Source organism: Phyllopteryx taeniolatus, chromosome 3 (genome assembly GCF_024500385.1).
Source record: "Phyllopteryx taeniolatus isolate TA_2022b chromosome 3, UOR_Ptae_1.2, whole genome shotgun sequence".
In the NCBI taxonomy this organism is placed as follows: domain Eukaryota; kingdom Metazoa; phylum Chordata; class Actinopteri; order Syngnathiformes; family Syngnathidae; genus Phyllopteryx; species Phyllopteryx taeniolatus.
Window position 1 is genome coordinate 14,731,873 of NC_084504.1, and position 20,844 is coordinate 14,752,716.

Consider the following 20,844-nt stretch of genomic DNA (forward strand, 5'->3'; position numbering starts at 1 on the left):
ACTAATCGACAATCGATACATTTAGAAACTTTGTTTAACTTAAAATTGTCAGAATCCTCAGAATTTCAGCTTCTCACCAATAAATATTCTCAGATTTCTGTAGTCATCCATGAAAGCAGACTGGTTATCTTTGTATTTGTATTATCTTTGTATTTAATCAAAATAAGACTTTTGGAAACATCTGCTTTACTTTGGAAAAAGATTATTTATTACCTATTTTTATTATTACCTATTTTCTGACGGATGTTACGGACCAAACGAATAACTGGATCATAATATTTGTATTTTCTGGACTGTCAATTTGAAATAATGTACTCTTTTTCATAAAAGGATGGAAATAAAAAAAGTTTATCTGAATCATCGATTAATTGAAAAAATCCCCCCAATGAATTAATCGATTATTAAAATAATCGGTTGCAGCCCTAATAAAGTTCTTTGTCTCTGTTGATTTTGTCAAATACACTCATCTTAAAACAATCTTCTTATTGTATATATACTATATATTGGTGTGTCACTTACTGGTGGATTTTTGCGGGTGATAGGGACGGAGCCCTGCCACAAAAGCTGTGAAATGCCCACCTAAAGGTTTATAATTTCCTATAGAGGCCACAAGATCGCGAAATAGCACTACATGAAGCTCGTAATCACATTTCTTTCCATGGGACCAAGCTGTCACAAGATTGTGGTAAAGGACTACTTGAAGTTCAACTATATACATAGGATAGAAAAAGTCTACTTACCCCTGTTCAAATGTATTTTTTTTATATAACAAAAAAGGAATGAATAATAATACGTTTTCTACCATTAATGTGACATATTACCTGTACAACTCAATTATAGTTTTTTTTAATCTTATAGAGAGGGGAAGTAAAAATAAAACACTGAAATAATAGGATTGCATATATGTACACACCCTCTGACCAATGGGATGTGTCTGTATTCAGAATTAACCACATCATTAAACACATTTAATCTCATGTTAAATGGGAGTCAACATACACCTGCCACCATTTAAAGTGCCTCTGATTAACCCCAAATACATTTCAGATGTTCTAGTAGGCGTTTTCCTGACATTTGTTTTGCTTTCTAGCAGAAGCCTGAAAGGTTTTGTGTTTCACATTGACTGCTATTTCATAAGTTTATAATTCCCTCCCCCTCCATCTGAAGAAAAACATCCCACATTATGATGCTGCCTCCACCATGCTTCACTGTAGGTATGGTGTTCTTTTGGTGATGAGCAGTGTTGTGTTTGCGGCAAACATACATTTTGGAATTATGGACAAAAAGGTTTAACCTTGGTTTCCTTGGACTCTCAAACGTGGAAAATGTGTTATGGGGATGGAAAGACTCATTAATAGTCAAGCATATTAACAATTATTGACTATTGCTGTCAAATTTGAGTTATTTGTATTACAACATGAAGGCTAAACCATCGAGAGCTCACTGGAATTGGAAAAATATCTGCATCAAAGCACATTATGCTGGATGACAGGTGGTCAAATGCATTTGTTAAGCACTGTACACACAGCTAAAATAAAACCATCCATACGTATGGTTTTGCGGTCCATATTAATTTCTTCATTAACATTCTACTGTCCATGTTCTCAGATGACAAAGGAGCCTCATTGGGTGGAATTTTTTTTAACCCCCCCCCCCCCCCCCCCCCCCCCCCTTCCCCTTTCAGGCTGCGACTGGCCTCATAAACGTCTCCAGACACAAGGGCTCTGTCCGCCATCTGACAATGATTAGGTAGCGGCCTCGCTCAATACATGTCAAGCCCGCATACTCAATTGCACCGCAGCTCACCTTTATAACGTAGTAAAACTAGCCACCCGTACATTTTTTTTTTAACGTCTTTTTTTTTTTTTTTTGGATGGGGGGGGGGCCAGGAAATGCCAATCAATGGTGTACTTATAGTCTTCAGAGGGGCGACAGCAACTCAACGTTGAAAAGAATAACGACTCAGCTCGAGACTGAAATGCCTTAGTTTTTCCTGGAAATCTGACGTCCCTCTGGCAAATCTAGAAACTACAAACTTAAAGCAAGAATAAGTCATAATCTTACCATGATTACAATAACATGCTTCACAAGCAGGGTGCGTCAAACACTAACCCCTTTGACAATGACTGTAAAATACAGCTTTTCCAATGTGTATCGCAGGGTGTGAGCATCAGCACTTTGCAATCAGTGTCTGTACATGCTTTAGTTAGCTGTACTCACACATTAACAATCACAGTTTTTTAATTGTCTGAAACCAGTTTGTGTATTCTCAACTACTTTATTGTCTTCTCAATTCAATGCATAATCCACATAATGCTTCAGTAATATTTGTGAAGTTAACGTAGCTTACATGTCTTTGTGGGTTTTATAGTGACCGATGAAATTAAATCTTATAGATGATGTCTTTAATCTTTAACTTGCAAACCTTACATGTTACTGTTCTCTTTTTCCCGATTTGATCATTAGGTGGCCACTGCACTCTGCATCGTAGCCTACTGGTGGTTTGCACTCACTACACAAAAAATTATTTCTCGTTCGAGTCTCATGAATACCAAGTCAAAATCGTGTTTTAGCAAAGCAAGTCGTAAAATAGGACTCGAATTGCCCAGCTCTGATCATCTCCCGAGTGCAAATGGGATCCTTGGTTGATGTCTGAGCTCCGTTTCCACGGTGCCAACGCAACCTGAATTTGTACACAAATTAGAATGTAACTATTGCAGTAGTAAAGTCATAATTGAGTAAATATTTGCATGAAAAACACTTCTAGGCCTTAAATAAAGAAACTTAAGTATCCCTTTAATTCTTTAGAGTGTAGTTAATAGCATGCCGTCCGTAAAGTCGAAATATCGAGTATTAGAAAAAGGCCGCTGGAAAAGCCCTCACCGGTTAATTCAATTTATGGTTGGAAAACATTTCTTCCTTCTCATTGATTTGAGACACGAGAGCACAATTTTGCAGTGGAGGATGTGATTTCTGCTGTGACACCATTTCAGTCACCCTTGGAGGCTGCTTTTGTAAGGGAAGTATGGTGTCTAATTATTTTTGGGAAAAATGTCTGACTGCAGTTACTTTGATTGGCAAAGTGTTCAAAGGTCTATTACCATAAAATAAAACAGATCTTTTAAAACGTAGAAAACTCAACAGACACAGTGGAACCTTTAAAGTCGAACACCCTTTAAGGCTTGGGTGTCAAACTTGTCTTTATTGCAGGCCACACCATAGTTACTTGTTAGGGTTGCCCTCAGGGTCCTGTTATAACGGTGAGACGAAATACAGTTAGTCCACCTCTATTGTGAGGCCTACGTTCCAGACACCCCCGTGGTAAGTGGAAATCTGTGAAATAGATGTACCCTATTTACAGTAAGTACACCCTAGGCATGTTTTCATAACGTACATTATTTAAATTTTTTTTAAAGGTCTTTAAACACTTTTAAAGCAATTCAAACACATTTAAACATTGAGAGAAAGCAAGAGCAATGGATAACACAAAAACATTGTACAAATAGTTTAAAAATATGTATAGTGTACAGTAGTACTGTATTCAACAGTCACCAGTAAAGATAACCACGATGACAATAAAGCAACACATTACCATTTCAAAGCCGAAAGGTGCCCAGGAATGTCACACCGCACTTAGCAATGTGCAGCACGCGCTGAGGGGGTGACGGCGTGTTTTGCCGTCTCGTGGAGCTGGGGCGGCCATGCAGAGGGCGGCTGACACTCCGCAGAGCGACTTCAAATAGAAAGAAGTTCTATTTCGACAGCGATATCCCGGTGATGTCAGAATGATCCTCCGGAGTGATTTCTGTGTGCTTTTTTTGGCGGACTTGTACTAGCGAAACAAACAACCCTAAACCTTCCGAGATCCTGACGAACCATTACTATGTGCAGGGGCGGTTTCTGATATGGGCGAGATGGGCAGCCGCCCAGGGTGGCATCCTGTGGGGGACGGAACACGCACTTTTTTTCCCGCAGCTAGTCTAGTCTTCTCCTTAAAATGAGCAACGCCAAGGCTTTGTTTTGCAAAAAAAAAGACGGATACATCTTGCCGAAGTTGCCGAGGTGCGGTCTGCTTCTCCAGCGGGAAAACCTTCCTGTTACTTCCTGGTAGGCGTCTTCGTCAGCACTTCCGAATCTGGGCACGCTGCGCCAGGCGCTGAGGTGCCGACCAAGAAGCAGGCGGGGTTGGTTTGGCCGAATGGCGCAGCACGGTTATCGCGATGGGCTAACAGGTAACGTAAGAATAGCTAACCCCTGCAAACGCCGCTCTACCCATCTTGCTTTCCAACATTCGCTCACTCGACAATAAATTAGATCAAGTACAAATGGAATTAACATCAGAACACACAATGGACCTCCTTCGTTCGACGGGGCCAGCGCAAGCGTGCATCCACTAATGACGTGCGTCTGACGGCTTCGCCCAGCAACAACACTCCCACCCGCCCAGCCACAATTTCAAATGTCTTTAAATAAACATTAACAGGAATGATCGCCCATTCTTACTGTATATTGTTTGAAAAAAAAGAAAAAAAAACAAAAACATGAAATTTCAACCTGTGTATTATTTGAATATCTTAGTATTGTTTGCAGGTACATATTTTACAGTACATGGCATCTCATCTCAATCTCATTGTGTATAGTGACAATAAAAAGCATTCTATTATAGGACCAGTTAACTATAAAACACAGTTGCATACAATTTACGTACGTATGGGGTCCCTGCTTCAGCTTTCCAGTTGGGGGTCCTTGAAATTGTTAAAGACCTGTGAAATATAACCATTAAAAAAAATAATAGCGGTTATCAGTATCAATATCAGCTTGGAGAAACAACAGTTATCGGTCATAAGTATTGTTGGAAAAAACTGTTATTGTGTATCCCTATTTATTATTATTCAATAAAAACATAAATAATTGCATTTGTTATTGCTTAAGCTACACCTGAGGAGCCCAGGATAGGCTATTTAAATATGGCAGGAAATTGTGTTTGTATGTTTTGTTGTTGTTGAAAAAACATGGGTAGAAGGTGAGCTGCACAGTTTTTGTATATGGACTAGGCATGTGCATAGAGTGTGAGGCAGCTACATTTCTTGTCCCTTACCTAATACATTGTGTTCTGTGTGGGAGCCCTAACAATCAAGTATCATACCGATATTACATAATTGCCCTTGCATTTGGTTATTATCATTTGTATGCATAGTTTTGAACAAAATTATCAAACTTTCATGGGCCGCATAAAATGATTCCTAAAGAAATACTGTAGAAGTCTCGATAAGGGGCGTTAAGATAAAATATACATGAATGAATTCAATATGAACATTTGTGTACAGGCTAGCGAGACGATAACAACTTGCTAAAACGAGGTTGTGACAACTCTGTCTCGGGTTAAATTAAGTTGTTAGTTTACTCTACAAACCACCAGGCCGCGCTGCAATGGACAAGCATTTGTTTCCTCAGTAAACAGATTAGCTCCCTGTTTGACGTCACTGGGTAGAAAAGTCGCAAAGTGAAAGTATATGGATGTCATAATGAGTCATATTCTTTGGACTGCCGCTTTCTGTCTCACTCACCTCTTAAAATTAATGCTGTGGCGGCCCGTCTCTCTCTCACACACAGTGAAGGAAAACCTTTAGTTTACTGCGTTGTCGCTTTTACCTAACCATGTTGTTTATCTTGGATGTTCACGTCATCTCGAGTCCTAAGCCAAAGCTAGGCTTGCTTTTGTTTTTTTCCAAAAGAGCGGGCTAAGCTAATTAGTTTGACAGGCATTTTCAGAGCTTACCACAAGTAGCTGTCAAGGAAAACTATTCTATAATGTACCACATTGCAACTAAGAATAAACAGCTATAGGTACAGTATATTACAGTATGTTAACTGACAAACACTCCTCCACTATGTTACCAGTCCGTCTCTATAACGACTCGAAGAAATGTGCATTGTTAACCTGGTTAGTGTGCCCTGCGCTAGTATCTCTTTCTCCGTCCGCACAGTGTATTTTCTAGCTGATCACCATCTCCATCTGCTGTGGAAAAATGGATCGTAAACATCAGAGAGGAAGTAAAATAGAGGGAAAAAAACATTAAAATTCAAGTAGCATGTAAATGACTTTTCGCTTGCTTGCGTTTACTGTTATTGAAAAGAGTTGGTTGCCATGAGAGGGAAGCAAAATTCATGACTTTTAATTTTGAAGTCCATTCTTCCAAGCAGACTTGGTAATAATGATTGCCTATAGAAGTCATGCCAGCTTTTCATCATTGCCATTCAGGTTTTAACGTTAAAACAACAATGTGAAGTGAGCTTACTTTATGAGTAAATCGACAAAACCATTGGGAACACTGGTCTTTCTATCATTGCCATGGCGACTGTGCATGACCTACGTTGGTCGCTGGCAATGATCATCGTTTGCAACCCCACAGTCATTTTTTCATGGCTTTTCTTTTTACAATGTGTGTATATATATATATATATATATATATATATATATATATATATACACACAGTACGTAAGGAGAACCACAGTTGCTGATGCACTTTTTCGCCTTGTATTAAACGCTGGGGGAACAGTAAACATAAACACGATGAGTGGACGTAGACAGGAGCTGCTGTCAGCCACAGGTCTCATACAGACGCTCACACGCAGACTCACCCATGTCACACGACCCCGTCTCTTAAAGGCACATACATGTACACAAACACTATTTTCTATACACAATATCCTTACAGTTATTCTTTTATTATTATTATTATTATTATTACTCGTGAAGGCAGCATTTCATCACCAAGGCCCTGAATTGCACTTGTCATTTAGGGTAGCGGTGTAGCGCACGACATCGCAAAACACAAACAAAAGTTAACTGAACATTTACGTATGTGCTGGTTATCAGACGCTAACGCTGATAACGCTTTTAGCTAACCCTAATCTCTGCTAACACTACATCTCCGTTTACGTTTTTACTTTGAGCTGATAGTGCTTTGGCTGCTGCTGGAAAGTGGCTCTTTTGCTCTGGAGCCTCAGCCAGCCTAGCTGCTAAGTCTTCGACTGGTCATTGGCTGCTAAGGTGGTTACTATTGAAATTACCCCCACTGTTACATCACAGTAGGCAGAAGTGTAGAACGCCTCAGTCACGGACACAATTTCAGAAATGGGCAGATAACTAAATATATACTTGGTTTAATTTCACACTTGATGGGTAGACGAGTACTTCAGACATCCAACGATTTGCATACAAACATTTAAAATGTAAATTTTCCGTATTATACTGTAATTATTATCAGACGTTTGACTGTCGCCTCCTTAACTGTTGGGAGGAGCTACACAAAATCTACCACACAGGCAATCAGTGTGACGATAGTTGTGGGGTGTTTTGTTCATATTTTTCCAAATCAATATCCAAACGTCTTGGTTGAGCGCAGCTTATCGTGGTGTGCCTGTGCAACTTTTTGATTGCAGGTGGTCTTAAAGGCAGGTTTCGTTCAATTAGAATCACTGGTGGATGGGCAGCATGTGTGTGGCTCAGAGGAGTTGGCCTCATGGTCCACATGAATCCACATTCTGTTTGCCTGTTGACAAACTTCACAAATTCTATCGCAAGTGTTTTTTTAATTTTTTATTTTATTTATTTTTTTAAAGAACTTACCCAAACTGTCTATGGTGTGTCTGTCTTACTTTAGGAGTGCAAAGTGTACAGGGTGGGTGGTATTTGGCCTTGTGTGATGGTTTGTGGTATATGTAGTTGGTGGGCGTGTTTGCTCAGTAGATTAGAAGCCAATCTTAAAATGAGAATTGAGTTGCAGGGATGCCCTGGCGACCAGTCTGCCTTCTCAACTAAATCAGTTGAGATTGGCTACAGGCTACAGCTCAACCGCGACCCTGATGAGGACAAGCACTGTCGAAAATGTTTGGATGGAGTTACAGAGACTTACTTACATTCAGTACTCTCGCTGTACCACAAGCTGTGTGCTTACATAATGAAGTCGCTTTGATTCTGAATGTTTTTTGGAAAGAAATATGCATCTATAATCAAAATCTCAACCAAAGGATATCTTGGTAAATATCAGATCAGCAAGCTTCAAAGGCTTGTCAATTATTTACAACGTAATTAGTAAAAGTTACTGATGGTGATATTTTGAGCCTGGAACACATTAATTCACTTTGCATTATTTCCTGTGGGACTTTTTTTTGTTGTTTTTTATTTTTTATTTTAATTTTAATTTAGAACAATTTGGAAGTCAACCTAACCAGATTAGGTTGGACTGTGGGGGCCCCATCCACTGCATATTTGTCATTCTTCATTTTCAGACATGAATGTCACCTTTTATTTGGCTAAAGAATCATTTTAATTGACCCCTAGTAGTTTGATTTACAGGCAACTTGGCATTTTTGACACCCTAAATATGAAATGACCTCTTTGTCCTACGGGGTAGGTTATAACATACGCAGAAAAAATTCACTCAAAACACACACAAGCACGCACACACACACACACACACACACAAGCATGCACAAACACACACACACAGACACATGTGCCGGAGGCTGTAAGAGTAGTTTATTAGGTGGCCATAAAAGCAAATGTGCGAAGTTAACTCTGTTTTCGCAATAGGCCCACCAGGTTATGTTTGTTAAAAAATGTTTTCTTGCTTTTTTAGTAGAGGAGGGGGTAGACCAGCTGACTGTCGGCTGACGAGGTCCAATAAAGTGTGCAGTTCTTGGCACACTAAACTGTCGCTGCCCACATGAAACATCACGTGAAGTCACAGTTTTGACGTCAATACATCATATACTGAAACACAAATGTGACTTAGTGGAGAAAAGTTCGAAAGATTGAACATGATCCACTTCGGTATCAAGGCACCCCAGTGTGAAATTTTGCTGCATGCAGCACTTTTAACAACTCAATCATTTAAAACTATTTCAGCATGAAATCATCATCATCATTTGTATCCCTGCTCTATTGTTCTTGAAGCAATATTTCTTTTTGAGGTTTTCCACTATACAGTGTTGCCTTGAGAGATTAAGTAGTTCTGTGACCAAGTTCAACACTTTTATCTCAAATCCTCTTTCCTAATAAAATGAATGGAAGTGCCATTTATCCAAAACAAATATGTTGTGTTTTCTTTTGTTGTACGCACCATTTTTGAAAACAACAAACAAAAACAACCGAACGTTACAAAAGGTCTTTAGAGCAACTCTTAATTCTTATATGGATGTCTGTTTGATCCACTTTTTCAATTTGTTCCCAAGGGGGCGCCACACTAACACCTGTCCATCAAAGCATCCGCTTGCCATCTGTCTTCCACACCAGCACACACTTCCACGCAGCTATCTCTTGACTTGAGGGCTCCCGGCAGCCGTCAACAGCAGCAGCAGAAAGTACTTAGCACTCTAAAAGCAGGCGCGACGGGCTTTGTCCTAATCCCCGTTTGGGCTTCGACACGAGCCCAAATAAACCACTGCAATGGGACACTTCTGTTTACCAGGATTGTGTGAACAGAATACTAAGAAAAAGCCAAGCGGTGACTTGTGCTGACTTGAAATACTTAAATTATGCAGTTTTCTTTTTCTTTGGCTTTTTTGACTCAGTCCAGTGAGCATTAAAGGATTCACTGGCACCTTTAGGTTATTCCTTGGCTTTCTGTGACATTATTTGCCTCATGAGCCCACAATTCAGTGAGCAAAAAGTTTTAACTCACGCGTTTTGCTTTTTCTTTGGCCTTTTGACCTCACAATACCTCTATTCAGTGAGCCTCAAAAGATTAACTTGAGTCTTTGGCTTTTCGCTTTGCCTTTTTCCACACAAGATATCAGTTCAGTGATTATCCAAGGATTAACTCGCTCATTTTACTTTTTCATTCATTTTTATGCTCAATATTTATCATATCTTTTCATGGGCCAACACTCAAGGAATGATACTTTGCTACAATGTAAATTATTCCGTGTGCAGCTCGTAAAACAGTGTAGATTTACTCTTGCCTCAAAATATCTCACCCCACAACAATTGATATCTTAACGATTGCAAGCAAAAGTGAGTACACCCCTAAGTGAAAATGTCTAAATAGGAACCAAGGTGTCAATATTTTGTGTGGCTATCATTATTATTATTTAACTCTTTATTTAACAGGTTTTTTTTTTTCTAAATTTACTAAATTTGGTGCAAAATCAAACTCACATTTGTAAATCAAAGGAAGGAAGAAGAACCCCAGAAAACTAAAGAAATAAAAAAAGGTCTGGTATGATCCATACACTTTCAAATTGTCTAGTATAAGACAATATGCCTCAAATAGTGTAGCTATTTATAAACAATGTATTTAATTGGTTCACTATGCACACCATTTCTGCTATTGTTTTTCACCCAAATCTTATTCAAGGCGTATGGAGTAAGTCATACGCTCCAGAACATAGATCTTGTAGATCTTTTACAATGTAAATTGCAGGTTGCAGCAGCTTGAAAAGATAAATGTCATTTTTATCCAGTCCTTCCGGTACAATACCAAGATAAATGGTCGTGAACGATACACAGACACCAAAAATGTAAGACCTATGAGATAATCTTTGCTACTTTCCTCCAAAAGGGCGGGATGGAGGGGCAGGACCAAAAGATGTGAGCATGATCTGTTAAAGAGAACTCTATAGCCTTCCATTTGACCACATAAAGTGGATTACAGCAGTAAATTAAAGGTCTCAACTGGGCTGCTAAATAATAATTCCTCAAGGAGCGGAGAGCCATGCCGGCTCTCTCCACCAGCGCTGGATGGTAGCAAGTCTAAACCTGGGCTTCCTTTTTTCCTGGATAAATCCTAAAATCTCTCTAAATTGTCTCAGGGGGTTATGGACTTGTAATTATATATAAAAAAAGATATAATAATCTTGCAAGGATATTCATTTTGACCAATGTAGCCCCGCACTTGTTCAAGTCGTTGATGCTTGTATAGTTAGTATTGAATAACTGTGACAAAGTCTTTAGATAAATTGACTCCCAGATATTTAATTCGAGTCCAGTGCCAATTAAAGTTATACTTTGCTGTGAATTCTTGTGCAGGAACATTATTAAGTACCATAGCCTGAGTTTTATGTACATAACCTGAGTGTTGCCCAAATGTTTCTAACATTGTCATGAATAGAGGCAAGCCTGAGTCAGGGTTCTTTAATGTAACGAATACATCGCCCGCATACAGATTGATTTTGTACTCCACTCCTCCTAAAAGAATACTATTCAAACCTATCAACTGATGTACTGTTTGGGCTAAGGGTTCAATAAATAAATTAAATAGGCTGTGACTGAGGGGACAGCCCAGTTTACAGCCACATTGTAGAGTTATGGAATTAGAGCGATTGCTATTAACTTGAATTCTTGCGGGAGGGGAGGAATAGAGTGCCTGAATACATCTTACAAAATGGACTTTCCCTACATCTTACCAATTCAGCCCGAATGATAGTGTCAATGTGATCTTTATGAATCCGTTCAATGATGTGTAGGGTTCTTCTTATATTGTCCTGAGCTTGCTTGTTTTTTTGTTTTTTTAATTAATCCCATTTGGTCCTCATCAATTAACCAGCCCATTGGTGTTTCCATTCTTTTTGCAAGAACAATGGCATATGTAGTTGGTGTTTAAAACACTAATGGGTCTGTAGCCTTTGCAATCCTTTGCATCCTTTTCCTTCTTTTGGAATTACAGGTATGAAGGCCTCCCTCCAGGACGGGGGGGAGGGCCTCCCTTTAGGGTATAATTAAAGCAGAACTGTAGGAGAAGGGAGCAGGTGTTCTCTCATTGATTTTTACCACTCTGGTTTCCCAACCATCCAATCCAGGCAATTTGTTAGAGTTCAAGCGTGAAATGGTTTTACTTCCTCTGTTATTATTGGTAATATAAGTTTACCATTAATGTCTTCACCCAATGTAGGAAAGTCTAAGGTGTTCAGAAATTCAACTTTTAAGTGGTCTCATCTGCATTCCCTGGCTCTGTCCTATGGTACTCACTCAGCTTCTCCCGGATTTGCCGTTGGAAATGTTGCCTTCCTCCGTCGTGTTGGATCTTGGCTGCCTCCTAAGGTAGAAGACAAGCCAGTGCCTCCTCCGATATGCTCTCCTTACTGGGCCCGGCGGTGATTTCGCCCACCTTGACTCCTCGTCTCCGCAGGTCCTCGGTGCTTGAGCCGCGCTACTGGCTTATTTTAGACGTGGGGCTTTTTTTTCTCTCCATGCATCGTGAAGGATCTTCTCTTTCGTTGTGAACTGGAGAAAATGAACCACCACGGAGCGAGGGAGGCACTTGGCGGAGGTTTTGGTGCCATAGCACGGTCGGCTTGTTCTATCCCTAGGCTGCATCCATGCTCGTTCCCCAGCTCCGAACTGTGAAAGTTTTCACTGAAGGCCACCGCAGATGTGTCCTTGGCACCCTCTGGTTTACCATAGATCCTGATGTTGTTGCGCCAAGATCGCCCTTCCAAATCAGTCACCTTCCCCCGTAATGGTTAGTAAGAAGCTTGGGTGAGGGTCTCCTAGATGCCAATGTCCAATTTCTCCATACAGGCCATGCTAATCTCCATCTCTCCAACTTGTTTCACTGTGCCTTCGACTTGGCTCGTCACTTCGTGTATTCACTTCCGTTTTGAATTCCTAAATGTTTTTTTTTTTTTTTTTTTTTTAATATCTTACCGAAAGCACCCCCTGAAGTCAGAAAGTTCTTTTTTCAATTCAGCCCGAAGCGATGCCATCCCCGCACTCATAACTTCACTCATCACCTCGCAGATTTCCCTTCTGTACTCCATCTTGACTGGTTGGGCTGTCGCCGCCCGCAACTTTTCCCTCGGTTTCTCGTTCAGTGTTGTTTCTTAGTCCATATTCCTTTTTCTTATTTTTGTCCCCACTCATAAAAGCGAGAGTGAGTTCAATGAGCAAAACCTTTGAATTACCATACAATTTGTGGCTGATACTTGGAGCTCGATCATTACGCTGCCATCTTGTGTCGCAAGTCATCGGTTGCTACTAGAATAAAATATCTGAACGTTATACTCAATTCTGTGACCGTTCAACATAGTGAATGATGTTTCTGCTGAAACACTTGTCCTTTGCCATTTCCTTTGTTTGCCACATGCTCCTGAAGGTCAACGATCTTCCACACCCATCCCCCCCCTGCAACCCCAAACACACACACACCCAAACACGGGGTGACCTTGAGGGTGTTAGGAGTGTTGACATTTGTTTGGACGTTGCTTCAATTCCTCAGACCGCCGCGGGGGTCACATGGCACTGACATCAAAGGGGAGCATTTCTTCCTGGGCGACAACGGAGAGTCCTCGTGTTTATTCTAAACGTACCACTGTCTTGCTTTCTCTCCGTTTACCTGTCTCTCTGTCTATCTGTCTGTCTTTGTCTCCACACAATGTAATATGAGGGGTACCAAAATAATGATCTGTAGCCATTGTGAAGAAATGCAGAATAATAGTAAAGGTACAACTCATGAGTCATGTTGGTCGACCCATTGTCATAATCTACTGGACGGCTAATTGTTGTCCCCGTTGCGTGAAATAATCTATAATACTCATCTTTAATACTACATATTCTGACTCACGTTCCTTACCATTGGTTTAGGTCGTCATGGCTGTGTGTTGAATTCATTTGAGGGGACGGCAAATTTAGACTCTTGAACAAGCTGAAGAATCTGTAATACAAAGAACACACATTAATGGTCAGAAATAGCCATATCCTTAATGTCAACCGATAGAATTTCAGCATCCTTAGAGATGACCAGGTCTGAGATGTGACCTTGAGTGTGGGTTGGACTCTTAATATGTTGAGAGAGGTCAAATGTGTGCAGTATAACAGGGAGTTCTTGAGATTTTGTTTTTGTTTGTTTGTTTGTTAAAGTCTCCCATTATTACAAAATAGTTGTGGTCAGTGCAAATAACTTCAGCAGTTCTGAAAATCCTCCATACATTTTTCATTGTATCTTGTAGGTCTATAAATTATTAAAACAATAACCTTTGGATCACCTTTTACGACTGTCCTATTATTATTGTTATTATTATTATTATTATTATTATTATTATTATTATTGCCACTCCCCTTTCTACTTGACCGGGCTATTGCAATATTAGTCATTCGAACTGCTCTAAGTGCTGGAGGACTCTGCATCTCTTGCACAATTGTCAAAAATAAATAAAATAAGATAAAAAATTTACCGGCATTACCAGATAACTATTAACCCTTTATTGCTCAGTGACTGTTTTTGTCAATGTCTTTGTCTCAAAAGTGTTCTGTCAATTGACTGTCTGTTGTCGTACTAGATCGGCTCCAACTACCGGAGACAAATTCCTTGTGTGTTTTTTGGACATACTTGGCAAATAAAGATGATTCTGATTCTGTGGTTATCATTACTCATTACACTTTCCCCCTTGGCCATCACTGTTGCCCTTAGGTGGTGAAGTCTTGTCCAACAAGAGGCTTTGCTGGACTGGAGACATATTTGGCCAAACTTCAAATTGTCCCACTTTCAGGTTGTGTTCCACTTCATGTGTATGAACCTTTATTAAATGTTTGTATTCCCTGCTCAGTAATTCACGAGCACGCTGAGCTTTGAGCTTTTTGTTATTTTCCTCCCACCACCACCTCCCCCCCGGGGAGGTGTTTTGTTTTGATGTCCTCCACCACCACAGGCAGATGAATGGCCACACAGAGGGCCCCGGGGTGGGGGGCAGTTGGGCACGGTGAGGAGGCGCTTTGGACATGTTAAAGGACACCTGTGGGGCATTAGGGGGGCCTCTTCATGATGGACAGGGTTCCACTTCAGGTGGCAGTAATTTCTCTTAAGTCAGGGGGGAGGGTCTGCGGGGTCTCATTGTGTGTGTGTGTGTGTGTGCGTGTGTGTGGTGCGTGCGTGCGTGTGCGTGTGTGTGTGTGCCTTCAACGTGTGAATGTGTATGCATTCAATGGAAAGATGTAATACAGAGAACTCCCCTTTATCACGGGGATAATTGCAGACCCGCTCACATTAATTGAAAATCCGCAATATAGCGTACATAAAGTTTTTTTAAATAGTTTTACCCCTCCCACGCCCTTGTAAGCTTATTAAAGCATAAAATGTATAGAAAATACAGTATTGTAGTGCCTGTGTGCATGCATTTGCCTTTAAGAGGCGGGGCCTAGTGGGGTGGTGTGTGACATTAGTGTGTGAGTCTCTGGGTGTGAGCTGTGGCCGACTACAGCTTCTTCAAGACAGCTCATCGTGTTGAAATGTTTTACTTTTCTCTTTTCTGTTTTCAATAAGCGGCACGGTGAACGACTGGTTTGCACATCTGCATCTCCCCATGCCTGCGTGGGTTTTCTCCGGGTACTGCGGTTTCCTCCCACATCCCAAAAACATGCATGCACTCTAAATTGCCCGGAGGTGAGAATGTGAGTGCAAATGGTTGTTTGTTTATATGTGCCCTGCGATTGGGTGCCGACCAGTTCAGGGTGTACCCGAATATAGCTGGGATAGGCTCCAGCACGCCCGCGACCTTAGTGAGGATAAGCGGTACGGAAAATGAATGAATGAATGAATTAATCTTTTCAATAAATGACTGAGGAATGCATCTGCGACTACGGCTCTCCTTTCCCCCATGCGAGGGCATTACAGTAAGTATATCAGAATCAGACTCATCTTTATTTGCCAAGTATGTCCAAAAAACACAGAAGGAATTTGTCTCCGGTAGTTGGAGCCGCTCTAGTACGACAACAGACAGTCAATTTACAGAACACTTTGGAGACAGAAAGACATTGACACAAAAAAACAGTCACTGAGCAGTAAAGGGTTGCTAGTTATCTGGTAATGCCGGTACATTTATTTATTTTTTTTTGATGATTTTGCAAAAAGAAAAACCCATAGAAAGCGATCACTTAAAAAAAGGTGACCTAGCAGAGGTGCGAACAATGAACCGTGATATAGCAGGGCTACGCTGCGCGCACACACACATATATATTCCCTGGCTCACATGTCAATGGGAGTAATGACAAGATTGAGTTACCGAGTTACCCCGTGCTCACTGTCGTCGATACCTTAACCAATTTAACTGACATTGCCCTCACTGTTCTGATAATACGCGGACATAATGCTAATATTGTAAGAAAAAAACTGATACATTCACGTGCGTATGAGGTTTGGTGTAAATATCCAGGTCTGAATTGAACCACATAAAGTGAGCTGTTACTTGCTTATTTTCCATTAATTTTGCCAGATTAATGTTGTCGTGTTAGAAGTAGAAAATGGTTGTAATATTACAAGTAATGATCTCTTATTACAACTTTTACATTTTTTTTTTTCTCAGGGTGGTTTTGACAAGTCTGCTTGTGAGTGTCTGGGTGTGACCTGTGGCTGACAGCAGCTCCTGCGTGAGTGTGGTCATGGTCATGTATTTAACTGTCCTCCCACTGTTCAATAAATGGCTGAAAAGTATACCCTGACTCTGGCACTCTTTTCTTAAATGCCAGGGCATTACAGTAAGTACAGTGAATCCCCGTTTATCATGGAAGATACGTTGCAGACTCACCCGTGATAGGTGAAAATCTGCAAAATAGAGAGGCCATATAAAACCATTTCATAGTTTTACCCCCCCCCCCCCCCCTCCCAGACCCTTTAATTGCATTTAAAATGATTAAAACACATAAACGTATTCAAACACACTTTTAAACTATTCCTTAGCACCTGTTTTCGACTCTGTCAAGAAATGGGAGACAATCATATAACATCACTAAAAAGAAACAAAAAGAAGAGTCGCTTGCACAGTTCTTTAAGTAAGAGGCAAAGCGTGCTTGCTTCAAGGTGTTTATTTGGCACTGCCAGTTGAAATTTACTGTAAAACTGACACATGAAACGAAAAAGAATTAAACGTATATTTAAACACCAAAATGCTTAACCAAATTGTATACAATAATGTCATCTAATGAAAGTCAGCTATCTTAATGCTAACATATAATCCGAAATGCCATAGATGGGCTAACAGAAATTAGTATGTTACGGTAATTCCAAACCTTCCAACAATGCTACTTCAACACACGGCGCAACAGGTTATTAAAATGTTGAAACATGGCACTGTATTACTCTTCTTGCTATTAATTAATTACACTCCATCTCTTCCAGTTGACCTCAGTGCTGCCTGACATGTTGCAGGGTTACAACGTGGTACTACACTGAAGCATGCAATTCTAAATCTAGACTTGCCTGCCTACTGTAAAAATCAATAAACATTTGAAAAAAACAAAATATGATATATTTGGGGAACACAGTATTTAAGGTTTTTAATTCATACGGAAGGTAGCGTGTATGCTCTTAGCTTTAGTACCTGCTCAGATAAGTTGGCGACATACACACGTACACACACGCACACACAGAGTGGCATGTTTGTACGTGTCAGACCCGTTAGCTGGTCTACACAAGTCATCCTTGGGGAAGAGGATGGGGGTGAAGGTGTCATAGTGTTATATTTCAGCTGCAGAAGGCTTCTCTGTTCCCTGCTGAATGGACTCTGTCACTAGTATCTTTTCATACATTTTAAGGAAAGTAAGGAGAAATACAAGTAGATGACTGTGAGGGTAGGTTGAGGAAATGAGCTGGCGTGCTTACAGATTGCAGGATGATAAAGATCTCAATCACGCTTAATAACACACCGGTGCATACATTTTAATCATGTACTTAATCATTTACGTACATGCAGTATGATGCTGTTTTTGTACGTGTATCAGGGTGTGTGAGTGTGCGTGTGCGTGCGTGTGTGTGTGTCACTTGTGGTCATTGGAGAAGCTTTTCCCGCATCCTCACAGAGCGGTCGCTCTATATTTGGGAGCTGGAGCGAAGCTAGCAACCCGGACGGTCACCCCACACCTGCCCCGTGTGTATGTGCATGCCTGTTTGGAGACACACATACACACACACCGGCTTGTAAGCTTTTGTGTAGCCTGTGTAGCTGCTTTTGAATCAAGCGTGTCCTGTTACGTGTCAGCAGTCTGCAAAACAAAAAGAAGCGCAATTAAGTAGACTTTTCTCAGTGTGCTTCACAAACTTGTGAACGTTTCTTCTGAATGTATAAGCAGGGATCTCGTTTGATGTGCGTCCCGCATCTGAGATGCACAAAATTGAGCAGGGACACATAAAGCATGGTGAATCTGCGTCCACAGACACAAAACATAGCTTACTCACGTACTCTATGTGTATGTGTGTGTGTGTGTGTTGTTGAAGTGCTTCAGCGAATCATTATCCACTAAAAGTATGAGTCTTGTCTTGGTGCTAGCCAGTAGACAATCAGCGGTAGAGTAGGGCAGGTTATCGTTCCATAAATACAACAGAGACATTTTCCAGACTCAAAATGTCATTGTTGTGGTAACACCCGGCGCGCCGCTCACGAAAGCAGCGAACTGCTGGCGGTAAGGTGTTTGCTCCGTATATGCACACAAAGTGGGACACTTTAGGGAAAGTCAACTTTTTATTCATGGCTAAAAGTACGCTGGCGTAGTGCCGGAAATCGGATGTGTGATTTTTTTTAATTTTTGACAAGAGTTGCTCTATGTATGTGTGTGCTTAATTAAAAAAAAATTAAAAGTTTAAAATAAAACCGTCTTCCATAAGGTTTGTAATTGTGTGGTTATCTTACATTTCCCTCTCACTACTAAGGGGTAGGTAGTTCACTTGAGTTTTTCTTCTGAGGGGAGAGGCGGCGCCGCGCCCTGCGGGCAGGGCAGACAGACTCGCCGGCTTCCACATGCGGGGAGCGGAGCAGCCACGAGCCTCGCTATCAGTCGGTAAAGAGAAGCACGCAGGATCGGGTAGTCTGTCTATGCCTGGGCAGCCCACAGTGGACAGCCAGGTCGCCGCCCGGTGCCAAAATGAAGCATATAACTCGACTTTACAATAATCTGATCGGCTTGATCGGTATCGGCCAATAATTTGCATTTTATGCAGATCGGCTGATCTGCTTTAATGTCATAATTCGCCGATCCGATCAATGACATCATTGATGACATCATTGATCGGCTCCGCAAAAGACATTTACCCCACGTCGCTGTCGTGTATGTTTGAATTCAAAAGCTAGTTTATTTTTAGCATTTTAGCGTGTCTTGTGACATAGTACTGTAAATACCAGACGGCCAGTAAAGTTTTTTTTATTTTGTCAGTGAAAAAACATCGCCGGTAGGCTTTACACGATCAGGATTTTTGTGGACGATCACCGATCAGCAAGTTTAAAAAAAAAAAAAAAAAAAAAAAACGATAACCGATCCGATCACAAGATGGAGCAATGTGTCTATTTAAATGACATGTTCATTTACTGTATATACTTGTGTACTGTATGTTGCGTATCTTCAAAAATATCTTCAGGTCACGTATTCTAATCAGTCAGGTCAAACCAACTTTACAACATGAAAGTAATAATGGGTCCTAATTTACTGTAATTAAATTATTGTAGTTAAATTATTTCACACACACCGAAACTTTTAGAGCATGATTCAACAGAACGCCAGTACAACCGTTAGTGCTAGCACTAGCTTGCTAGGCTAGATTACGTTTAGTTGCCTGCTTGCGAGCCATACCGGCCTAAAAAAAAAAAAAAATCCCGATCGTATAAAGCTTACATAGAACTGTGAGGAACGTTTGACGTGTAGTGTAGCTAGCGGGCTAGCTAGCCGGCTAGCTGCCTTCTTAAATCAAAGCACAAGCAAGTGATCCACCACGCTGTCACAATTTGGTTATGTGGGCTGGCGGTCGCTGGCTAAGCATCCAAGGCAAACCCAGTCGAACCGGGCCTTTCACATCCACATGAACTCAAGTCTTGTACTTCAGTTCGCTTTTGACTAACAAAGGGTGAGTACTGTATGTCATTTAGGCCAAACTTTTCCTGCTTTTTGAATGTGTTACAATTATCTGACAGATTAAGTTACTATACATAACCGTTTTTATATTCTCCTCTTGTCCAGTAAATATTTACTACCCCAAATTTTCAATATTAATGTTATCAGCTAAAAAGTGTGAAATTGAGAAAATTCTCCTATTACCTGAGCTCAATAAAGTCCTTAAAGTGCTTTTGTGTAAAAGTATAAATAAACAGGTAATTTTTTTCATCAGCTGGCTATCCGTTCGTAAAGTAGTTATATGATAATAAATTGGTTATCCATTCATAAACCGATTATCCGTATGCAGTAATACCTTTACCCCTTGGTTTTTATTTATTCTCAGTGGGAAGTTCCCACTGGGAGCAGTTATTAAAAGTGCATACATGTGAAACTATTATGAAACAAAACAAAGGTTTTGAACAAACACAACCTCTAAGACAGCTCATTTGTTAAGATTTTATTGAAATTAAAATATGTCAAATTGTTTGAGACTTCACGGTTGTGTCAAGATGCCAAACAGGAAGGGAAATTCTTCTTTTTTTTTTCCTGAAGTTAAGCGCTTTATTTGAACATGTATAACGGTCTCTGAAATACAGCCCTACTTTTATTAAGTAAATGAGACAACATTACACAATTGTGCTCATGTTTGATTACAAGAGCAGAATTTGTATGAGGTGTACAATTCTTTATTATGCTGTAATATCATTATATCAGTGGCATTTAAAAAAACAAAACCAACAAACAAAACAAAAGTTTTTGGGCAATATACCATAAAAAAATGCTATCATGGCAGGCCTAAACACATGGTAATATATTGAGAGACAGCAAGAGCAATGGATAACACCAAATATTGTATGAGCAGTTTAAAAGATCTGCAGTATAAAAAATCTGCAATATAGCGGGACCGTGAAGCAAGAACCGTGATATTACTGTATCTGTATTGCGTGATGATAAGTTGCAGGGACTCATTGTTCCAGGGCTGGGACTC

General features: G+C 40.4%; 1 protein-coding gene and 1 long non-coding RNA gene across 2 annotated transcripts in view; one reads left to right on the forward strand and one right to left on the reverse strand.

Moving 5' to 3' along the window:
* The window catches only part of LOC133474940 (bone morphogenetic protein receptor type-1B-like), a 99,150-nt gene that overhangs the window by 11,958 nt on the left and 66,348 nt on the right, over nucleotides 1–20,844 (forward strand). The window lies entirely within an intron of this gene.
* The window catches only part of LOC133474942 (uncharacterized), a 38,478-nt gene continuing 21,981 nt past the window's right edge, over nucleotides 4,348–20,844 (reverse strand). The window contains exons 2-3 of the long non-coding RNA XR_009787672.1: nucleotides 13,579–13,659; nucleotides 4,348–4,763 (exon numbers count right to left, since the gene is read on the reverse strand). This is a non-coding gene — a long non-coding RNA (uncharacterized LOC133474942). The remainder of the gene's footprint in view (nucleotides 4,764–13,578; nucleotides 13,660–20,844) is intronic.